The sequence below is a fragment of the Macaca nemestrina genome, chromosome 2 (assembly GCF_043159975.1).
Source record: "Macaca nemestrina isolate mMacNem1 chromosome 2, mMacNem.hap1, whole genome shotgun sequence".
In the NCBI taxonomy this organism is placed as follows: Eukaryota; Metazoa; Chordata; class Mammalia; order Primates; family Cercopithecidae; genus Macaca; species Macaca nemestrina.
In genome coordinates, this window is record NC_092126.1 from 128,633,824 (window position 1) to 128,657,470 (window position 23,647).

Here is a 23,647-nt window from a genome sequence, read left to right on the forward strand (position 1 = left end):
TTTTACATGTTTACAGAATTCATTGAATGATTATTATGAGTTGTTTTTAGGAAGACCCACTCTAAACTCCATTTTAGTTGAAGGAACACATTTGGGTACTTACTGTGTGTGCCACTGTGTATCTGGCACATGCTTTCTCTTGAAATGATCTCCCCAGCTCTGCAATAGAACTTTCAGTTTGGGTCTTTTGAGTTGAAAATGGCAGAAGGTGCTGGACCATCAAGATCTGGAACTGATCTCGAGAAAAGATGCTTCCTGCCTCCAAATCTTTAGCTTCAGGCCACTGGGCGCATGTGGAATGGGTTCACTCAGCAAAGGGGCGGGGTCGGTAGAGAGGCTGCTGTTGCCTTGCAGCCAAGTCCCCAGGGAGACACAACAGGGTGCTGACCACAAGCAAAGAACTCACTGTTTTACCCCTTTAAAAGGGTAAAAATTACAGGCTCATTGTTTTAATCTCACATTCTTTTGTTTGTAACATCAGAGGCAAGTCTTTCATAACCTATTCATAGACACACATTTATGTGAAACAAATATTTTTCAAAAGAATAATTTTTAAACAAATGACACTTTCAACAGAAAATATGTAGATATTCAATGTTCTCCTTCCTCCTAGAGGGTAAACAGCCTCTTTCTAGGGAAGGGCACCCAGCTGGAGAACATTTGTCATAATTTGCAATCATCAGCCTCTTATGAAAAGAAACATAGTCACAAAGCCAAGGCAGGCTGTTTCAAAACCACAGTAGAGAATTTTCTGGAATCAGGGGCATATGGGTGCATGGAACTGAGGAACAAATGCCAGATCCAAAGTGGATGCTGAGATCATTCCCAAGCAAGGACCACCATGTGAATAGGGGGAATCAAGACATAGTGTCAGAGTGGGCAGAGAAGCCCAAAGATGAGTGAGGCGTATCATGGTGAGAAGAGGGATAGCTACGGCATCTGCAGGAGCTAAAGCAGTTCTGCTGGCATTTGTAGCCATCTGGCCTTAAAAGGTGGCAACACAGAGGAGTGGAAGCAGCTCAGGGCATCATAAGGCCCTGGGAGCCTGAGAGAAAAGTCATAAATGGAGGTGTAAGGCCCAATGAGAGACGAGAATAAAGACTAACCAAGGATGAGGAAGACCATAGCATTTATGGTCCAAACAAAGCCAGGACAATTTGGAAAGTGAAAGGGAGTGCTTTTAATAGCTATACCAGGCATATACTGGACTGTCTCAGGCAACTTGGAACATATGGACCCTGTATTAAAAGCAAATAATGCTTTGGCTTAATGTTGGCCTTGATCAAGCCATTGATGGTAAAAGTTAGGGCTCTGGAGTCATTTGCCGTGGTTCAGACACAAACATTGCAGCTTGTTGACTGTGTGATCTTGGGTGGATAATTCAACTTCTCTGTGCTGAGTTTTCCTGCATATTCCCATTGTACAGGGAAAACCCTGAGGCCCTAGAGAGGTTTAGTAAGTCACCCTAGGTCATGAAGTTAGGAATCAAACATAATCCAGTCTTAAACCAGACTCATGTTCTGAAGCTCTACCACAGTAACTGCACATACAGTCAGTGGCAGCCTTTGTGTTCTCAGATTATTCACTATGAACAGCACTGAATAGATCTCAGCAGGTTTCTAACTGTTTTCCTCCTTTACCAATATCTTTGGAACCACAATAATGGACACACATTATAAAGTCTGTCCCCGACTTTATAATGCCCTCAAGCAATACCCACTCCCCAAGAAATGTCTAGTTTAATGTCGTTTTGGAAGATTTTCCTTAAAATCTGCCGTTTCTTCTACCAGCAATTCCTCGTGCCTTACAGAATGTTCTCTCCCTGGCCACAGAAGAAGGTATCTGTTTGATTTTAATCACTCTCCTTAGAATCCCAGCTTAAGGGGATACAGGTAAAAACAAGAAAAGGAATCAGCTGAGAAGACAAAGTTCTTGGCTGCAAATTAAAAACAATCCTGAATATTCCATATCTGAAAAAAGTGCAGATGTTTTCCTGGGAGGGACTTGGAAAAGAGCTTGGCGCTTATAGTAATCTATCAACTGTCAGCCTCTTAACACTAGAGGTTTAAAGACACACACTGTTCTTGTTACAGAGGACATGTTCTTGTGGGTACATCCACAGCAACTTATGACTACTTCAAACTCAGTTGCAAGTTTCATCTATGTTTGAAATCCAGCATTTACGTGTGCTTTCGGAGACACTGAAAATGCTCTTAAATGAGATATGTAAAAGCCAGTGAAAAGTTAAAAGCGGCTTATAAATGCAAGTTATTGTTATTATTGGAAGAACATTAGTCATGCAATGCCTGTCAGTCTCTTCTACAGTATTCTCCTGGATAAATGCATTATTCCTTTAAAACTGTTCCAGTAAATCTGACTTTAGATATTATGCAGGCAGACATTATTTTCATATCCCTTGTTTTCATTCTCTGAGTGTTGACATATTGCAGATCGGTGAGTGAATCCATAAGGTACTCAAAGAGGCAGTGTGGTCTTCTCACCCCAGAGCACCATCACTAATTACCTGTAATGCAGCTGACCAGGACAAGAAATGCAGAACGTAACTCTTTATTAATACTTGTACAACCATTTTAGCTCAGATCCCACTAATTTGGACATTTCAATTATTCAACTGAGCCTGTGCTGAATTTTTTCTTTTTCTTTGTATTTATGCTGAATTTTTTTCTTTCTGCTCTCTTTGATAAAACTAGTTGTGAAGCAAATGAAAGTATAAATACAATGAGTTTAGAGGAGAATGTTAAAAATATTTTAAAAGTTTTGAATACATCTTCATGTAAAAGAACAAGAAATGTGATGAATAAATGTAGGTACTCACGTATTACCTAAATTTTATACCTCTTTAAAAGAATCTTTAGTGGTTGCCCTAGGGTTACATCTTTAATTAATCAATCTACTTTCAAGTAATGTTAGACTTACTTGAAAGTAAGTCTATGGCATGCAAGTTGGCATTTGAATCACATTCCTTATTTAATAGATGGAAATTAAAATATACTTTAAGCTATGATTCTCTATATTTTAGTCTATTTTCACTAATTCAGACTGACCAGTCAATTTTCTTCTCTTTACTCTTAGTTTACTCTCATATTCTGGGGTACTGACAATGTTCTATATCTTGACTTGGGTGATAGTCATGTGGGTGGATACATGTGTAAAAATTTATCATGTACTTAATTGTATATGTGTACTTAGATTTTTTTTTCAAGATGCACAAGTTAAGCCTTCCTCACTGTTCACACAGGAGATATTTCTGTAATAACATTGAGTATGTTACAGAAAATATGGGTAGGGCATATTTTGAAGGCTGTCTGGATGCCTTATGTGAGCATTCAGAGCTCAAGAAGCTGGAATCTCTACTGATCAGTTATCATCATTCTAATCCTAGAATGCCCTTTCATCCCAACCAGTCATCTTTCAGACACTATCTCCTGTCTAGAAAAGCCAGAGTCACATCAAGGAAGATGATTCTCAACCAATAAAACAGCCCACATGCAACTAGTGGTGAAGGTGGATTTTTTTGCATGTATGCCAGTGAGGTATGAAAAATGGCATCATTAATGACAGCAAACTCTAGCAAATTAAGAATTGTTCATATTCATTTATTCATCAATAATTCATGAATGATTATTCATGCAATCATTTATTGCATGTCCATATGTACAAGACCCTATGCAGAAATATGCAGTTATTGTTTTTAGGCACTCATTGTATTGGGGGATATAATGGTAATTACAGTGCAGCTGCACAGTAACTGTACTATAGTATAGTATAGTATAGTATAGTATAGTATAGTATAGTATAGTATAGTATAGTACTGCAGCATGGCATCGCGGGGCAGAGTTGGGCTCTCCACCAGCTGAAGAATAGCAAGGAGCAATGGGTATGGATGTCTTCTTGGAGGATATGAAGCATAACCATTGGAAACAGCCTATCAATCTAGTGCCAGAATTCTCAATTCCCATCCACTTCCCTCTTCTAACTATATTCCTTCCTTAATGGATGTACCTTGGAAATGTGCACCATTATTTTTTTTCAATTGCTAAAGTAAAAAAATCTAGGAGGTCCTGCAAAGGAGCACAAAGAACTGTTTAGAATTGGTTAAAAAAAAAAAAAAAGATATTTCTGTATTACAGTGGTATGGTTCTGTAGGCATATATATCTTTCCATACTCATCTTGGTGTATGTTTTAAATGGATGAAATTTCATCAATAAGGTTGATGAGAAGTCTAGGCATTATCCTTGACTGATCTTTTCCCATCATCCTCAAGTCATTTATAAATGCAATCCCTTCAACATGTAAAAATCATCCTAATCCATCCACTGCTCTCCATCGCCATTGCCATCACTTTTGTACAAGCCCCAACCACATGTGGCTAGGATGACTATGGTAGCCTCCTGACTGGTCTTCCCTCCATTCCTGTTCTCTACAGTCCATTCTCCACATCTGTTTATAATGCAAATGTGGTATATTATACCCTTGCTTAAAACTCAAAAGGCTTCCAGTTGCACTTATAATGAAACTGAAATTCCTTACCAGGGCCTTCAAGGTGCTACTTTAAAACTTTTAAAACTTTTGGCCTCAGGACTCTGTCACACTTTTAGAAATTAGTGAGGAAAGCAAAGAGCTTGGTTATATCTATTGATATTTACCAGATTAAAAACTAAAGCTGGATTATTTTTATATCTCTTTAAAATAAATTTTTAGTGGTTGCTCTTCCAGGGTTTTATATATACATATGTGTGTATATATGTATATATGTGTGTATGTGTATATATGTATGTATACACACATATATAATCTTTAATCAGTTTACCTTCAAATATACAGTTTCACATGGCAGGCAAGAAACTTTAAAACAGTATTCTTTTGCTTCCTCTCTCCCCTCTTTTTACTATCGTTTTATACATTTTGCTCATACATATGCTATAAATGTACATTAGTATATACTTTAGATAGAAAGTTATCTTTTAGAGCAATTTCAAATGAAGAAAAAATAATTTTATACTTACCTTCATTAATGCCATTTCCAGTACTTTTCATTTCTTCATGTAGGTCCAAGTTTCTTTAATTTGGTATTACATTCTGTTTGAAGAACTTCCTTTAACATTTTTTCCACAGAACAGGTCTGCGGGTAATGAGTTCACCAAGTTTTTGCCTGAAAAAGTATTTTTGAAAGACATTTTTGCTGGATATAGTATTCTGGATGTACAGTTGGGTTTTTAAAATTTGTTTATTAATACCTAATAGATGTATGCATTTCTAGGGTACATGTAATAATTTTGTATAATTTGTTTCTTTCAGCACTTTAAAGATGTCACTTTTGTCCTCTAGCTTGGAGAGATTTAAGGGGAAGTGGCTAATAATTTTTATTTTTGCTTCTCTTTATGCAATTTTTTTTCATGGCCTTCAAGATTTTCTCCTTATCTTTGGTTTTCAGAAGTTTGAATATGACGTGTCTAGGGTTTTTAACATCTTCGTCGTTGTTCTCTAAGCTTCTTAGAGCTGTAGTTTGTCATCCATCATTAATTTTAGAAAATTCTCAGACATATATTTCAAATATCGATTCTTTCAAGTTTTTTTTCTCTTTCTAGGATTTCAGTCATATGGTGTATTAGACCATTTGACCATTTGATATTGTTCCACAACTCTAGGATACTCAGTTCCATTTTTTAATTTGTGTCTCAAGTTGGGTAATTTCTATTGGCCTATTTTCAATCGCACGGATTCTTTCCTCAGCTGTATTGAGTTTACTGATAAATTTATCAAAGGCATTTAATCTGTTTTTCACTTCTAGCATTTTGATTGTTTCTTTTAATTGTCATCTCTCTGCTAAAGTTCATCATCTGACATTGCATGCTATTCATTTTTCTACTAGATCCATTAATTTAATAATTACATTTAAATTTTTTGTCTGATATCTCCAACTGAAGGACCTGGGTGGGGCTTCATGCCTTTCCCAGGGATGTTGCTATTCCCCTTCTCCATGCCTTGCACCACAAGGGAGGTTTCCTCTGGACTCTCACCTGCCTCTCATCTTTCTCATGAATATCCAATAAAGTCCACAAAAAAGAGCCTGAGAGTGAGTGTCAAGTCCCCTTGTGTCTGCAGCTCCCAAGGATTCTATACTCTCATATTAGCCACCTTCTGTTTTAGCTCATTCATTAAATTTTTAGCTAAAACTTTTATCAGCTTGTATGGCTAGTTAGGCCATCTCCATTTATATGTACTTGTCTGTGCTTAAATTTACGATGAGTTGATTTCCCTGAGACATCAGCAATTTGAGAGATTTAGGAATGATTGTATGTAGCCTCTGAAAAACTCTACTGTGTGCTCATCAGAGAACAAATGTGAAAAGGGAAAATAATATTTAGTATTATTATGAAAATTATTTTAGCTTTGTGAACTCTCCAAAATGTTTTGGTGACTTCCAGTAGAGTCTTCGAGACCCTTTGTCCTCCATGATTCAAGCTCCACTCACCTTTCTAACATTACCACCAAGTGCTTTTCCCCCTTCCACACTATACTCAGCCACACTGGTCCTATAGTTCTGCCTGCACACCAAGCTCTCTAATGACCTAAGTTTTTGACCTCACTTCTCCCACAAAGAATGCTGTTTCCTACGTCTTCAAATGACTAGTTCCTTGTTATTCTCCAAATTTCAACGTGGATGTACCTACTCAAACAGGTCTTCCATGATCACCTTGGTCTAAAGAACCTATACATACACACCTACTCTAAGATGTTTTCTATCACATCACACTCTTCATTTGAAATTGTATTTATACTTTCAGCCATGCTTTCATGTCTCTTGTGGCTATGCCTATCCTTGGTGTGAGTTTGACTGGGCCTAGATAGAAAACCAATTCAGTTCAAAGAGCATTTGAACCTCGATATGAACTATACTTGGGTCAGTGAAACAACCCCATGGGAGCCTTCTTTTTAAGTGAGTTTTAAAAACCACAATTAGCTTACTAATGATTGACACAATTGAGTTATATTTTTATCAAAATTATTGTCAATATATTTGCTTCTTTTCTGTCTTCCTCCAACTTTTCTGTCTCCTACAATATCTACAGTACCTAGAACAGCATCTGCTTTATAGTAGCTCCTCAAAATGTATGTGAATAAAATGGCTTAGACTATTTTAATGACTAAATTGTACCAATCATTATCAAGTTAATTGTGACTTTTACATCATTTAAATTAAAAAAAAAAAAGTCTCCCATGGGATTGTTTCACTGGCGAAGAATAGTTAGTATCTAGATTCAAATGCTCTTTGAACTGAATTGGTTTTTAATCTAGGCCCAGTTGAACTCATATAAGAGACAGGCTCAGCCACAAGAGACATGGAAGAATAGCCAAGAGTCTAAAATATGATTTCAACACACGATAAAGCAAGGCTGTTTCAACAGCATGGGAGGTGGACTTCTTTGAACAGTGAGCCCTGGCTTTCCATATCACAGTACCTGGCAAAGCTTTGTTTTCTTTTCAGTAATCTTTAGCTTATCTTCCTTAGGCAATGTGAAAAACTAAAGAGGAAACTTCAAGCCAGGAAGCTGTCAGAAATCCCCTGGTTTTAATGTCTGCTCTACTTGGTTCCCCAAAGTAATATTTCCACAAATAAAGATGTCAGGAGTTAATGCAGACTCCAGAACTAGGCAAGAACCCATAACCAGGTGGTGCCTGATCAACCTCATGATGTGCTTTCTCCCTTATGGAAGACTATAGAACACAAAAAAAGGAGAACCATGGTTCTTTTTAAATTTGGGATTTGTGGCAAGAAATTAAGTGCTGGTAGTTTGGAGTTTTTCACAAATTGAATGGATGTTTTAGAAAAAGCTCTCACTCAACACTCAACTCCCCTAATGTAATGGATGACTTTTTTCCTCAGCTGTCTGATTTTAAATGTATGTTACCATCTGGATGAATCTTTTCTCTAAAGCCTTATTAAGGACACATATCGGGGGTGGGGAATAAAACAAGGGCAGTCATCTATGCAAGTCATCAATGATCTGAAAAGTCCTTAACTCAGTCCTAGAAAAGGGGCATAATATGGTGGAGAATGAAGAATATAGGGCCAAAATATAAGTCATATTCCTATGGGTGTGGATGTGTATTCATTAATCCAGTATACATTTGATGTGGTTTGGCTCTGTGTCCCCACCCAAATCTCATCTTGAATTGTAATCCACAGGTGTCAAGGAAGGGACCTGATGGGAGGTGATTGGTTGGTGGGGGCAGTTCCCCCCATGCTGTTCTCATGATAGTGAGGGAGTTCTCATGAGAGCTGATGGTTTTTAAAATGCTCTCTCTCTCCTGCCACCTTGTGAAGAAGATGCCTGCTTCTGCTTCGCCTTCTAAGATGATTGTAAGTTTCCTGAGGCTTCCCCAGCCATGCAGAACTGTAAGTCAGTTAAACCTCTTTTATTTACAAATTACCCAGTCTCAGGTAGTATCTTTATAGCAGTGTGAACATGAACTAACATTAACATTATTAAACTCCTACCATGTGATAGATACTATACTAGGTAAACAATGGTAAGGAAGATAGACACAATTTCTTCTTAATAGGCTTCAGAGTCTAAGAAAAAAATGAGAATACAATTAGATACAAATAACTATATTAAATATAATATGCCATGAGAAAAATAAATAATTGAATATATAAGACTAAGACTCAGAGCAGAGATTTTTGATGAAAATGTGGGAGGAACCAACACAGGTATTTTATTAAGGCTGTGATGAGTAGATTGATGATCTAGGATGAGAGAATAAATACAAGACACAAAGAACTGGAGAACACTGATTGTATGTGGCTCAGAAATGGAGAAGCCAGCAAATGAGGCTAATTAAGAGGTAGGAAGAAAACCAGGAAAGAGTCATATCATAGAAGCCAAGACAGTGGTTTCAATGTGTGGATTTCAGTGTCAAATGTGTCAAGAGGCCCAATGAAGTGCATACCTAAAACAGATGTTGAATTAGATTCTTGGAGGTCACTAGTGATCTAAATAAGATCACTTTTATTGGTGCAATAGAAATAGAAACCAGAGCAAAGCAACTTGAAGAATAATAGGGACTGTTTGGGTTAAGCTGATGGACCAAACACACATCTAATTCACTTCCTTCCAAAACTTCAGTAAGACTACAATAAAGAGTTTTTATTATTCTCTAAAGCCATATGCCTACAAGAATAGGGAGAGCAGGAGAAAAGACACAACAAAATTTTGGAAGCTTGAAGGCAGATGAATGAGTGGTACCTGGCTTAGCAGAGTCAGAAAAGCTGAATTCCAAGCTAATCATAAGGAAACCTGAGCACAAACCAATTCACACCACGGACTTCTCAAAAGACACAGGAATTAGCATTATCCACAGGTACTGCTAGAACTGAGAGCGGGGAGGTCTAAGGAGTTCTTTTTACCAAAATGAAAAGTACTGGGTAAAATCTGTTTGAAATGCAGTTAGATTCCTAGATTCCTTCCCCTCTTTTATCCTGTTGGTTAACTCTCCCTTCTCTACCACACTGAAGTACACAGGTCTATTCTCTGGGTGATAAAGTGGATGCTGTATTGAAAAAAAGGTAGATCAAATGACCACATGCATACTGAATGCTGAACGCAGAGAGGCTATCCCTCTTTTCCTGCTTGGCTCCAAGATCACAGAGATTCAGACCCTTCTCCATGGGAAGATATTTCCCTGGTGTGATGGTTAATACTGAGTATCAACTTGATTGGACTGAAGGATGCAAAGTATTGATCCTGGGTGTGTCTGTGATGGTGTTGCCAAATGAGATTAACATTTGAGTCAGTGGACTGAGGAAAGCAGACCCACCCTTCGTCTGGGTGGGCACCATCTAATCAGCTGCCATAGAATATAAAGCAAGCAGAAAAATGTGAAAAGGCTAGAATGGCTTAGCCTGTTAGCCTACATCTTTCTTCCGTGCTGAATACTTCCTGCCCTCGAACATCAGACTCCAAGTTCTTTACTTTTTGGACTCGGACTGGCTCTCCTTGCTCCTCAGCCTGCAGACAAGGTGTGGAACTGTGAGTCAATTAAACCTCTTTTGTTTATAAATTACCCAGTCTCAGGTGGTACCTTTATAGCAGTGTGAACATGAACTAACATTAACATTATTGCCATGTGACAGGTACTATACTCGGTAAACAATCTCAAGGAAGATAGACACAGTTTCTTCTTAACAGGCTTCAGAGTCTAAGAAGAAAATGAGGATACAATTTGATATGCAAATAACTATATTAAATAGAATATGCCATGAGAAAATTAACTAATCGAATATTTAAGACTAAGACTCAGAGCAGAGATTTTTGATGAAAATGTGGGAGGAACCAACACAGGTATTTTATTAAGGCTGTGATGAGTAGACTGGTGATCTAGGATGAGAGAATAAATATAAGACACAAATAACTAGAGTCTCTATTGTGGAACCTTGTGATTGTGTGAGTTAATACTTAATAAGCTCCTATATCTCTCTCTATATATATTTATATATACACATATATACATGTATTTATATACATATATACATTTATATACATATATACATATATATACACATATACACACATATGTATATATCCTATTAGTTCTATCCCTCTAGAGAACCCTAATATACCTGGGAACCTGACCAAGTCAAGGGAAAAGAAGCTAAAGATACTTACATTGAGGGTTCATCCAAAAATGATCTACCCAGATGCCCCGAAGTAAACCTCAAAGTTGACAAGCCCTACCTATACACTCAGTTCATCCAATCAGGGCATTTTCCCTCTTTTAATCAGGAGCACACTACCAAGACATCGAGAGGAAAGTCTCTTACATAGAAGATGGAGATCATTAAAATACAGTCACGTGTCTCAATGACAGGACTGCGTTCTGTCAGTAGGTGAGTCCATCATTGTGCAAACATCATATCATGTATGCTGTGAGAAAAATAAATAATCGAATATATCAGACTATGAATATGCCATGAGAAAAATAAGTAATTAATATATAAGACTAAAACTCAGAGGAGATATTTTTGATGAAAATTTGAGAGGAACCAACACAGGTATTTTCTTAAGGCTATGATGAGTAGATTGGTGATCTAGGGTGAGAGAATAAATATACAAGCACAAAGAACCAGAGAACACTATGACTGAGTGTGGCTCAATCAAACCTAAGTGATATAGCCTACTATATACCTAGGCTATATAGTATATAGGCTATTGCTCCTAGGCTACAAACCTGTACATCATGTTACTTTGCTGAACACTGCAGGCAACTGTAACACAATGGAAAGTATGTGTATATCTAAACACATCTAAACATAAAACAGATACTGTAAACATACAATATAAAAGATAAAAAATGGTTGACCTGTATAAGGCACTTACCATGAATGCAGCTTGCAGGACTGGAAGTTGCTCTGGGTGAGTCAGTGAGTGAGTGGCGAGTGAATGTAGAGGTCTAGGACATTACTGTACACTACCGTAGACTTTATGAACACTGTTTACTTACATTTATTTTAAAAATACAGTAATTGTCCTACAACATTATGATGGCTATAACATCACTAGGTAATAGGAATTTTTCAGATCTATTATAATCATACGGGCCCACCATGATACTGAAATGTATGATCATGACTGAAATGTCTTCATGCAGTGCATGGCTGTATCTCTATCTAAAGTTACACCAGAGGATTCATGAATAAGCATAACAGATATTGCAAATAATTTGTACATTGGTGAAGTGGATGCATTAGATTTAAAAAGCTATAGAGGAGCTGTCACCCTTACCAAGACGGGGCATAAGAATCTGGTGAGTCAGGAGCCTAAAGATGCTGCCACAGTGGTGTCGTTCAGTCTTGTGTAGGCGCACATTGTGGATATTCCTGCTGCCTGATGCAATTCAGTTAGTTACTGACACCTCAGATCATAGTCACATCTGTGTCCAAGTGACCCTTTCATATATGACATTGGTTGGAGAACCTAAAACAACAGACAGCAGAGTCGGCCATTGGATTACAGAGGAGACTTGTGAATAACCTTTGGAAGTGTGGCAGAAAAAAGTTTGAGCCTTGCTCTCATGAACGTACCACTTGGCAGAAAAGTTTACACACAGGGAAAGGAACATTTAGCTTGCACCCAACTCTCATTATCAGGGGCTAACAATATTTACTGAAAGACCTTGACAAATGTGAACAAACAAACGAGTTGAGGTCTATTTGCAACATTTGTCCAGCATGCTTGCTGGATAAACCATACTTGGATTCAACTTTCTTTTTGGATTTAAGCCTTTCTTGTGCCGCCGCCTCTCAAAATGTCCTGCCTTCTCTTGTACACCAAGCCCACTCATCTTATTGAAACCATTCACATACTCAGACGATTCATATTGTTTCTTGACAATTCAACTGTAAGCTCCCTAATAGGAATTCTGTTGTGCAAGTTTTAGAGTAAGAAATATTATAATAGTAAGACTCAATCTCTCTCTCTCTCTCTCTCTCTCACACACACACACACACACACATACACACACACGCACACACTTACAATGTACCAGGCACTGTTCTATATGTTTAATGCGAATCAACTCCTATAATTTTCACAGCAACCCTAAGGGGCAGGTACCATCAATACTCATATTTTTACAGAAAAGGAAACTGAATCAGAATAGTTAAGTGAGTTGTCTAAAATCACACAACTATCATTCAAACTGAGCCAGGTGAGCTCTGAAACCCTAAACTCTTTACCACTATTGTGAGATTTCTAACCTGCAGAACTGTAAGATAATAATTATTATTATTATTATTTTTACTATTTTAAGTCACCTGGTTTCTCACTATTTGTAATAGCAGCAACAGGAAACTAATATAGCTGTGCTATCCCCACTCCCATTCAAGCCACAGGCATAATTCTTTGCATATAAGCTTTAAAAACTAAAGGTGTTGGCCGGGCGCAGTTGCTCATGCCTGTAATCCCAGCACTTCGGGAGGCTGAAGCAGGCGGATCACTTGAGGTCAGGAGTTTGAGACCAGCCTGGCCAACATGGTGAAACTTCATCTCTACTAAAAATACAAAAATTAGCTGGGTGTGGTGGCAGGCACCATAATCCTAGCTACTGGAGAGGTTGAGGCACGAGAATCACTTGAACCTGGGAGGCAAAGGTTGCAGTGAGCCAAGATCATGCCACTGCACTCCAGCTTAGGTGACAGAGCAAGACTCTGTCTCAGAAAAAAAAAGAAAAAAGAAAAAAAATGAAAATTGTTAATGAATATATATTTGTTGAATTTGTTACAACTATCAAAAAATGACCTAGTGATGCAGAGAAACACAAAAATTATCATGAGAATGAGCATGAGAGAAAATTACATAGTCATGAATTTCAAAGAGGTGGCAAGGGCACCAATCTTAGAGACCAGAGACCTTGATCCTGGATGAGATTTTGCCTAGAAATACCTATGTGACATGAGCAAGCCTTTTAATTTCTCTAAGCCTCAGCTTCTATGTTGAAGAATAAGGGAGTTGGACCGGGTCATCTTGAACTTCTTTCTGGTATAAAAAGAATGATATTTTGAGTATAGTTTTCCTTCTTCCCATTTATTTCAATCACATAATAATGTGCCCCAATATTTCTCTGAGATAGCCACACTATATCCTCATGAGCAGTGCTAATAATCAGATTCATGATGAAATGCACAAGGAAATACTCAAAGCTGACTTTAAAAAGCACCATCTAATATAACCCTGAGGTTTCCTCCCTCCACTTTAACTGATCCTTCTTAGTGGCTTGCCATTCATCACAGAAACCGATCACACAAACCACAAGGGCGTTGATCATATTTCTTGAGTCTATGCATTTGTATAACCTCATTGTCTTTATAGAGTACACAGAATAAGAATTTCTGACAACATCTTTTTCTCTGCTGAAAAATAATAGATGTCTGTATAATACCAGTGATACTGGTCTGATGACCAGCCAGTGGTTTACAGTTTCCAGTAGAATTTGCCTTTATGTGTTATTTTTCTAACAGTACTGTTACTATAAAATATAAAAGAAGAGTGTACTGGGGAGAAGGGCAGTGGTAGGGAAAGAATAAGAGACAGGAATAGAGGTCGCAGTTGAGGGAGCTGTAAGGTGCTTGAAGCTGTTTGGCCTTTTGTGCATAATTGACAAAACCATTTAAATTGTGGTGGGTTATGCTGCTCCAGCCAAAATTCAGCAGAGAGGATTTAAAAATATAAAAATTAGATGCAGAGAACTAAGCAAAGCAATCGGTATGTGCAGAAGTTGGAGGAAAAAGGACCAGCTTTTGTTGCAAATCTTTGGGCAGATGACGTAATTTGGGCATAGTATACATCTTTCACAGTCAAACAACATAACCCGTGATGAGCAGAGTGTCCAGACAAAGATAAACCCTGTGAGTCACATGCACTTCTTTTCTCAGCAAACAATGGAATTACATCCAGCTTGGTTGGTCAAAAAGACGGCCAAGGCATTTTCCTTTCTTTGAGTATCTTAATATAATGAAGGGATAACATATGAGAGGGAACATAGAGAAAGAGAAAACTTTATTAGAGAAGGAAACATTGTCAGATAACTAGACAGCAAAGAGACATAGGGTAACAAATTTCCTGAGATATATCCCCTGGGTACCAAAGAAAGTACAGGATTGGAAGAAAAAGAAAGACGAAGATGAAATGTGATGGGAGAGTGTAAAAAGTGAGAAGAAAGCTTATGAGGAGAAAGAAAAATGAAAATAGGAAAAAAAATGAGAAGAGAGGAAAGAAAAAGAAGAGGAGGTCGAAGCCTGCTTTGTCCCCCTTTCATTGGTGCACATCAGTAAGGGTCAGTCTTTGTACATCTGCTTAATCATTACTTCTACTTTCTCTTCTTTCTCACTATTTCTTACTTCAGAATTGGGAAAGAAAGGAACTGCCAGAGATGCTTCCCGGCTCCCCTTTGCTGCCATGCACAACTTGGATTTTCTCTCCTGCTAAGACAGCATAAAATGGGGTTCCCCAAAAGGAAATCAGGGTACTGTTAGGAAAGGACCATGAGGTTGAGCAACCAAAACACAATATCCACACAGGAATGATTCTGTGAGCTAGTCTTATCTTACATTGAGCTCCAACCATTCACAACGTAATGAAGGGGAGCTGAAAAAGCAAAGATGCTAAATAACAACAACAACAACAACAAAAAGTATATATATGCAATGTTTCATAAGAGATGAAGCTTTCCCTAACCTCACAGATCAGAAATGGAAATAAAAGCTTGATGTAACTTTCCTATCCTGTGAGTCTGCTTCAAGAATAAAATCGCTAGGTTAATTGAACTCTGACCTCTTAACATTTTCATTAAAAATGTAAAAATATTGTTTGATCATCTCTTGAAAACTAAAATGAGCTATACTTTCAGTCATTTTTGTAGTTGTCATATTTATGTTTTCATCTTTTATTATGCCCCCTGACTTTTATGATTTAGGTATACTAAATTTTGTCCTCTAGAAACAAATTGATGCTTTTCTATGACATTTCCTAAAAGACAAGTGGCTGGGTTTTTTTTTTCCTTTTGGCATACTTTGTGCTGCATTCTTAATTTTTTTTAATCTTGTGAAAATTTTTTTCAACTTTTTTTCTTCATGAGAATGCTCTTCAAGTCTCTCAGAACCTGTCATGTTATACTACTTTACATACAAAATTATATATAATTATTGTAAATGCATTTACAAATGACTAAATGGCAAATGCTTACAGATGCATACTTACAGACATGTACATATTAAATATTTACCTTATACACAAATTTAGTCTGACTCTATGTTAAGTGGATGGTTATTAACATGTCAAAATATGGTTCTGAGAGTATGATTTTATAACATCAGGATAGTTGATATGTACTGACAAGGACTGATGTCTAGAAATGTTAAGTGAAAAAATAAGCTGCAGATCAATACACATACTATAATCCTTTGAATTTTTAAAAAACATCATAAGTACAGATTCATGTATTAGGTTATAATTGGTTTTGCTGTGTTAACTAGCTTATCCTGAAATCTTAGTGATTAAACACAATGAAGATATAGTTTGCTCATGGTACATATATAACACACATATGCATGATGAGAGAAGAATGCTAATCCATATAGTCATTCAGGGACCCAGGCTTCCATCGTATTGTATATGTAACATTTAGAAGATGGAGCCTCCTCAGTCTTTGCAAGAAAGGAAGAAAACTCATTATTACCATTATGCATCAGCCCAGCAATGACAAATATTACTTCTTCTTTGAAACAGGGTCTCACTCTGTTGCCTAGGCTGGAGTACAATTGTGTAATCTTGCTCGTTGTAGCCTTGAACTCCTGGGCTCAAACAATCCTCCCACCTCAGCCTCCCAGGTAGCTATGACTACAGGTGCATGCCACCACACTCAACTAATTTAAAAATATTTTTGGTAGAGAGAGGGTCTTACTATGTTACCCAGGCTGATTTTGACCTCCTGGCCTCAAGCAATCCTCCTGCCTCAGCTTCCCAAAGTGATGGGATTACTAGCATGAGCCACTGTGCTTGGCCTCAATTCTGTTTATAGTATATGGGCCTAAGCTAGTCTCAAGGCCAATATGAGCTACAAGGAAACTGGAATTGGGAAGAGCACATGGATATCCAGTTAACAGTAAATATTTCTAACAGCACACACACACACACACACACACACACATACAAACACACACACACACAGAGAGAGAGAGAGAGAGAGAGAGGATGCAAAACGCAAATTTAAAAGCTCCAGAAAGAAAAAAAAAAGTCTATCTAGTGAGTACCTTTGAGGAGAGAAGTGAAATTAGGGAAAGAATGAAGAAAAATTCTACTCTTTTATATTATATGCTTCCACATTTTTGCATTTTTAAAATAAAATCAGGTCTTACATTTGTTATTAAATAAAAATATTTTTAAAACTGTTAATTATGAGTTATTCTGAGATAATCCAGTTGAAATACAACTGGTAAATAAGTGGTTAAAAGGCAATACAAAATAGTTTCCATCAATGGCCCAGCATCAAGCATGGGCATAGTTTTCAGGGATCAGCCAGGGCTCTCTATGATTTAGTGGCTGTTGTTTGATCAATGGCTGAAATGATAGAGTGGAGAGCCTGCTGATTAAGTTCATGGATAAAGCTATGTTAACTAAAACTTCGGGAGCTGTGATTAAGATCCAAACTGGCCTGTCAGAAGTGAGCTATGGCCAAGTGTGGGGTGTGAGTATACTTGGGAGTGAAGAATGAATCTCTGAAGACTGCAAGGGTCAGATAAAAATCCTTGAGTGCCTCTGGATTCAGTGTAAATCACATGCCAGATGGATGTCTGGAATAAATGGGGTTGCTTTAAGAAATGTAGCACTGCTCAGGCATTTCAAGCTTTAAGAGAAGACAGGAAAGAAAGGAACATATCTTCAGAGCTTGTTGTATTCAAGATCATCAGGCAAAAAAATAAATAAATTACTGAACAGGGTGGACTGTGTATCAGACCATGTACTACAGTGGTAAATAATGCAGACACTGTCATCATCTTTAAGGAGATCATGTCTAGCTGCTCTCTTTACATCCAACACTTCTCTCTCTTGGTCTCTAGGTTGACTTGTCCAGGGACCAGCAGCAAGAGACTCTCTTGAGAACTTATTAGAAATGCAGAATATAAGCTCAATCCCAGACCTAACGAATCAGAATCGGCTTTCTAACAAGGTCCCTCAGGTGGTTCACATGCACATTTATTTGTGGAAAACACAGGTCTAGGTTATATCTGCCCCCTCCAACTTATCCACCCTATTAAGGAGAAAGCCTCCTTACTTACTTTGTAATTGCCTTGTCTTTGATTTTTATCTACATACGGATAGGCAAGAGAATTGAAAGAGATAGGAGAGGCTAAGCAGACATACATAATGAAGAGGCGAATAGAGAGGGGAAATGCAAAGAGAAATATTCAGGTGGGGGAGATTATGGGAAAGTTCAGGGAAATGTAGAGACAAGAGGAGAGAGAAATGGAGGGCAATTGCAAATAAATAGAGAAAGAGATGAGGGAAAGCAAATTTGAAGAAGTTCTGCTATACAATGTCTCCATCAGCCATTCCTTGAAAGACTTCATAAGAGATTTAAATTTCTTTTTAACTATCTTTGTGTGTCACTACTAAAATTTTTATGTGAAACCAGATGAGAAGGGGCTACTACTACAAACCCTAGCTTTATATTAGTTATATATTAGTTGTCATTTCTAAGGTAGGAGGGTGGAAAAGGCAATAAAAATCTAAGACAAGTCCTATAATCTAGGAATATGCAGTTCCCATTCTATACCATTTCCAAAAAGGAAGGATTTTTTTTCATTGTTTCACAATGTTTCTGTTGACTATCATAGATCTCTGCACTGAATTATTTAATGATGCTAAATTAGAGCTAAATCCCCAAATAGCTGTCATTTACCAGTTACACCAGAAAGAGATGGACCAGATAGATCCTTCGAGCTGATTTTAGCCCTGTATTTCTATGTCTAGTATGAATGGAAAACAAATTGAAAATAATATCCAACTTGTGGAATTAAATTAGCAGTAAGAATATTCCAGCCTTGGCTTTTAGCTAAATGAATTGCTTGAACATAAACGATCATTATCCTTTCTATGTACATAACAAAGAGGATCCATTTTGAAGCTCAAATCAATGATAGTGATAGTAAAAAAAGGAATTCATAAATCAAACTTGGTAGAATATAATAACCTCAGCACCTATGGCTGCTCTGTATAATCTCCATATCAAAAAAAAATCACAAAGCAAAAAATAACACGTTGTGAAAAATCTTGAATGGTATGAGAGATGAAGTGATGGTTCTCCTTGGAAAACAACTCTCATAAACATTTATTTTAAAAATAGTTTTTAGACCAGGAGAAAACATCAGAAAGAAACTCTGACTCTTTTGCTCCTTTTGGTGTTTGATTTAAACTCAAGGTTGGGGGAGTCTTTTTTTTTTTTTTTTTCCTCTTTTAGACGGAGTCTCACTCTGTCGCCTAGGCTGGAGTGCAGTGGCATAATTTTGGCTCACTGCAACCTCCACCTCCGGGTTCAAGCAATTGTCCTACCACAGCCTCCCAAGTAGCCGGGACTGCAGGCACCTGCCACCATGCCTGGCTAATTTTTGTATTTTCAGTAGAGACAAGATTTCACTATGTTGGCAAGGCTGTTCTCGAACTCCTGATCTCGTGATCGAGCCCACCACAGCCTCCCAAAGTGCTGGGATTATAGGCATGAACCACCGTACCCAGCTGGGGATTCTTACGACAACAAAAATAAAGAATTTTGTTTTAACATAAGCATAGTCTTTGATGCTGCATTACCTACATGTGGTAACATGTAACCCTACTTGACTTAGATATATTACCATGCATTCAACTGCAGCACAATTTCAAAGACTTTCAAGAGACTAGGTGCCCTTTCTCTCTGAGGTAGTATCTAATTAACCCATGGCAAGAGACCTTTAAAACACACACATACACACACATACACACACACAGAGAGAGATGGTGAGAAAAGTGCTAAACTTTATCAAAATAGGGTACCTGTAATCAATTTGTATAGGATTTACTTCTAATTGATGGTGGGAATATCATGAAGTCTTCCACATTTAAAAAGAGAGAGAGAGAGAAAGGAAGGTTGCTGATCTAAATGTGCTTTACAAACACTTTATCAAAGCTGCAACATTTCAAGTGTTTCACAGGCTATAATACAAACATGATGGCAAGAAATTGTGTTGAGTTGATTGCTGTCCTCAATGCTCACTATGTAAACCTCCATAACACAAGCACCATATCTACTAGTAGACACCCAAGTCCTTCGGCCATGCTCCAGGGTCAGTGTGTTTTTCTGGCTTCGGGCATCAGTATATGAACTCTAATTACAGTTAATACACTATTCCTAGGTACTGATCTCCAATCCCACAGCTGCCAGATCCATTGGAGAAATTGGCCGAAAGTCAAGGCCAGGGAGTTTTAAGGGAAAGCAAAATGCTGAAATGAACAAGATGCTGTCTATCTCTTGCTTAAATGTTTTCTCATGGCTCTCGAAATTAAGGTCAAGATCTGCAGGATGAATTACACAGTCTTGCGCAGTCTGGCAGCTCCCTAGCTCCTGCTTAGCGTTTTTCCCTTAGCCGACTATTCTTCAGCCATGCTGGTTCTTTTTCCCCCATCATGGGGCCTTTACCCACATCCCTGCCCCTTGCCCACTGCATTTCTAACCTCTCTCTTCCCTTCATCCATCAAGTCACAGTGCAAATGTCAAGGCATCAGGAGAAGCCCAACTTCGGCATTCAAACTAGGTAGTTTGTTCCCTCTGTTATGCGATCCCACAGGACCTGCAACTTTTCCATGAAAACATCTACCACAATTGCAGTTTTACTGTTATATATGCAATTATTTTTTACTGCCTTTTCTCCTAGGCTTTAAGCTCCATATTTCTAAGTACTATCTGTCTGGCACATAGAGACTCCATAAATATTTGTTAACTGAATGAATGAATAAAACAGAGAAGAGATAGGAGTCAGCTAGTCCCGTAAGACACCTTAATCATTTACATCTTTCAGAGTCCCTTTTACTAATATTGAAATTTCTTATTTCTGAATTGGTCTCCCCCATTTAATTATCTGATCTTCAGGTAGAGGGTCCTTGTCAGGGTCTGCCACATATGAAAGAGCTCAAAGATCAGCTGCTTGCAGAAGAATGGAAGGAAGACACGGAGACAGAAGATGAATGATAAGAAGGAAGAAGAAAAGGTGGCAGAGAGAGAAAAAGAAGACAGAGGAAGGGTTAGTAAGTCCTTAAACATGTCAGATGAAGTACAAGAGAAAAATCCCTGATTAAAACCTTCCTCTGGAAGAAGAAAAGGCTTATGTAACCTTTTTGAAGGATATGCCAAACAAATGTGGCACACCAACAGCATATTATAAATAATACTGATTTTAAAATTGTTTTTATAAAGACAAACAGAACACTACATTTCCTGTTGGCAATACTCAAACCATTAATAATTTTGATTTCAGGTTAATACATTTTTGGGGGAAGAATAGAGGACTTCAGAGGGCATTGAGAATCACTAGAAGCTGGTGTATTGCCACTGACATTAACAATCTTTGGGAAAATTCATGATGTCACTGCTTTGAACAATATGAGGACCAGCTGTAAGTGGTATAGAATGAAGACTAATGACTAACTGTTCACATGCAAAACTCAGACTGTGGGAGAGGACTTCTTAGGCAGCACCAGACTGTTAGGCCAAATTATTAGCTTATTTTAATTGAAAATGTAAAAAGACATTACACTTTGCAAGATGGTACTCAGGACAGCCATGATTTTTAGTGAAAGAATCTCATTCAGAGAATCCCCACGGTGCCAGGCTTTCAACTGTATATTACAGATATGTTACTGTTGGTATTCTGTATTTTTGTAAGATCTGGTCAAAATGCATTTGGTTCTATGATATTCTGATGGTCCACATCAGAAAGTCTTTAGTCATCTTGTATTTTAGACTTTTTACTTACATTTCCATTATTCAAGACAATGTATTTGTTCACCATCCTCTTCTAAAAAAAAGATAAGTATCATTAACATGTCACAACTCATATGTTTGGTTTTTTTATTCCAAAGCCATAAACTTTTATTGAAAATGTTGTGATTCATTCACTTTCAAGAAAAGCTGTTGGAACATCTTCGTTTGACAGAGTCTCTTAAGTCAAGCCCAATATGTTCCTGACATGGTAAGCCGGACTTTTGCCAAAACAGGCAAAAGCTAAACTATGCATGTTAGCAGCAGATGAGGCCAACAAGCTGGCTTTGGAAATGGTTCTCAAAGTAGCCACTTTTGAATCCTGGATAATAAGAAAGGATACCTCACACAGAAGCTGGTAACCATAAATCAACCAAGGTTCCTTTGTCCCTCATTTCACCCCATGTCCAGTCTGACAACCCCATTAATTTTGCTTCCAATCTTCCCCACACTACCTGAGCTACTCCAGTGCTCTCCTCCCTGGGCTTCAGGCTTACATCCTTGGCCTCTTCAATGCATTCCCTACATGGAGACCCAAGTGATCTGATAAACAGAAATTGGATAAGCTTGGATATCTGTTGTAGGGTAGTAACTATAATTGATAATAATGTATTGAATACTTGGAAATTGTTAAGAGATTAGATCTTAACTCTTCTCAAAACAAAAAATAAGTATGTCAGGTGATGGATATGTTAATTAGCTTGATTGTATAATTTTACAACATATACCTATATGAATATATCACCTCATATGCCATCAATATATGCATTTTTGTCAACTGTGCCTCAGTTTTAAAAAAATAAAAGTAAAAAGAAGCACTCTCCAAAAATAAAACAAAACCCAAAAATATGATCATATCACCGATCTGCATGAACCCTTCAATGATTTTCCTTGCACTTAGGATAAAGTAAAAGTCTTTACTCCTATTTAAAATGCCTTGCCATCCTCTCCAGACTCATCCTGTATTACTTTCCATCAGTCTCCTTTGTATTTATTATCTTAAAAGTTAAGGTGCAGTAACACCAACACACACTTTTACCCTGGTGACCCCAGGCATCCTGGCTCACTCACCAGGTAAGCTGGGCACCATTCAGGAGTTCTGGACCGTGGAGACATGCACAGTGGTGCCCTCACATCTTTTCATCAGTCTACATATTGCAGGTGATGTGTGCCTTTTATAGTCAAACTAAAGTCACATTATCTAATGATAACCAAATTGCCAAAATGAACAGTGGACTATGAAAGCTAATGCCTACTAAGAAACTCCAGTTAGAAGATAATACCAAAAAAGGAAACACAAGCAACCACAAGAAAAAAGCAGAACAGACACTTCTCATACTCCAAATCCATACTTCTTTCATGTTAAAAACGATGACAGAGTCAGATTTGCCACAATGCCAGGAAGAAAGTGATTATCAAAAAAAGCATTTGAACTTATTTTCATGTTTACTATTGTTAATAATGATCCTTAACTTTTATATATACTGAACCTTGACCTATTGATGATATGAAAATATAGTTAGCAAGAACATTTCTTTTTTTTTTTTTTCCCCCATTGGTGTCTTTTTTTTTTTTAAATTTATTTATTATTATTATACTTTAAGTTGTAGGGTACATGTGCATAACGTGCAGGTTTGTTACATATGTATACTTGTGCCATGTTGGTGTGCTGCACCCATCAACTCATCATTTACATCAGGTATAACTCCCAATGCAATCCCTCCCCCCTCCCCCCTCCCCATGATAGGCCCCTGTGTGTGATGTTCCCCTTCCTGAGTCCAAGTGATCTCATTGTTCAGTTCCCACCTATGAGTGAGAACATGCGGTGTTTGGTTTTCTGTTCTTGTGATAGTTTGCTAAGAATGATGGTTTCCAGCTGCATCCATGTCCCTACAAAGGACGCAAACTCATCCTTTTTGATGGCTGCATAGTATTCCATAGTGTATATGTGCCACATTTTCTTAATCCAATCTGTCACTGATGGACATTTGGGTTGATTCCAAGTCTTTGCTATTGTGAATAGTGCTGCAATAAACATACGTGTGCATGTGTCTT

General features: G+C 37.7%; 1 long non-coding RNA gene across 7 annotated transcripts in view; it reads right to left on the reverse strand.

The window, feature by feature from the left end:
* The window catches only part of LOC105483418 (uncharacterized), a 135,509-nt gene that overhangs the window by 57,551 nt on the left and 54,311 nt on the right, over nt 1-23,647 (reverse strand). For 6 of the 7 annotated variants that reach the window (XR_011620166.1, XR_011620164.1, XR_011620167.1 and 3 more), the window contains exons 3-5: nt 22,048-22,135; nt 11,812-12,003; nt 5,029-5,174 (exon numbers count right to left, since the gene is read on the reverse strand). This is a non-coding gene — a long non-coding RNA (uncharacterized lncRNA). The remainder of the gene's footprint in view (nt 1-5,028; nt 5,175-11,811; nt 12,004-22,047; nt 22,136-23,647) is intronic. The other variant, XR_011620168.1, reaches the window with a different exon arrangement.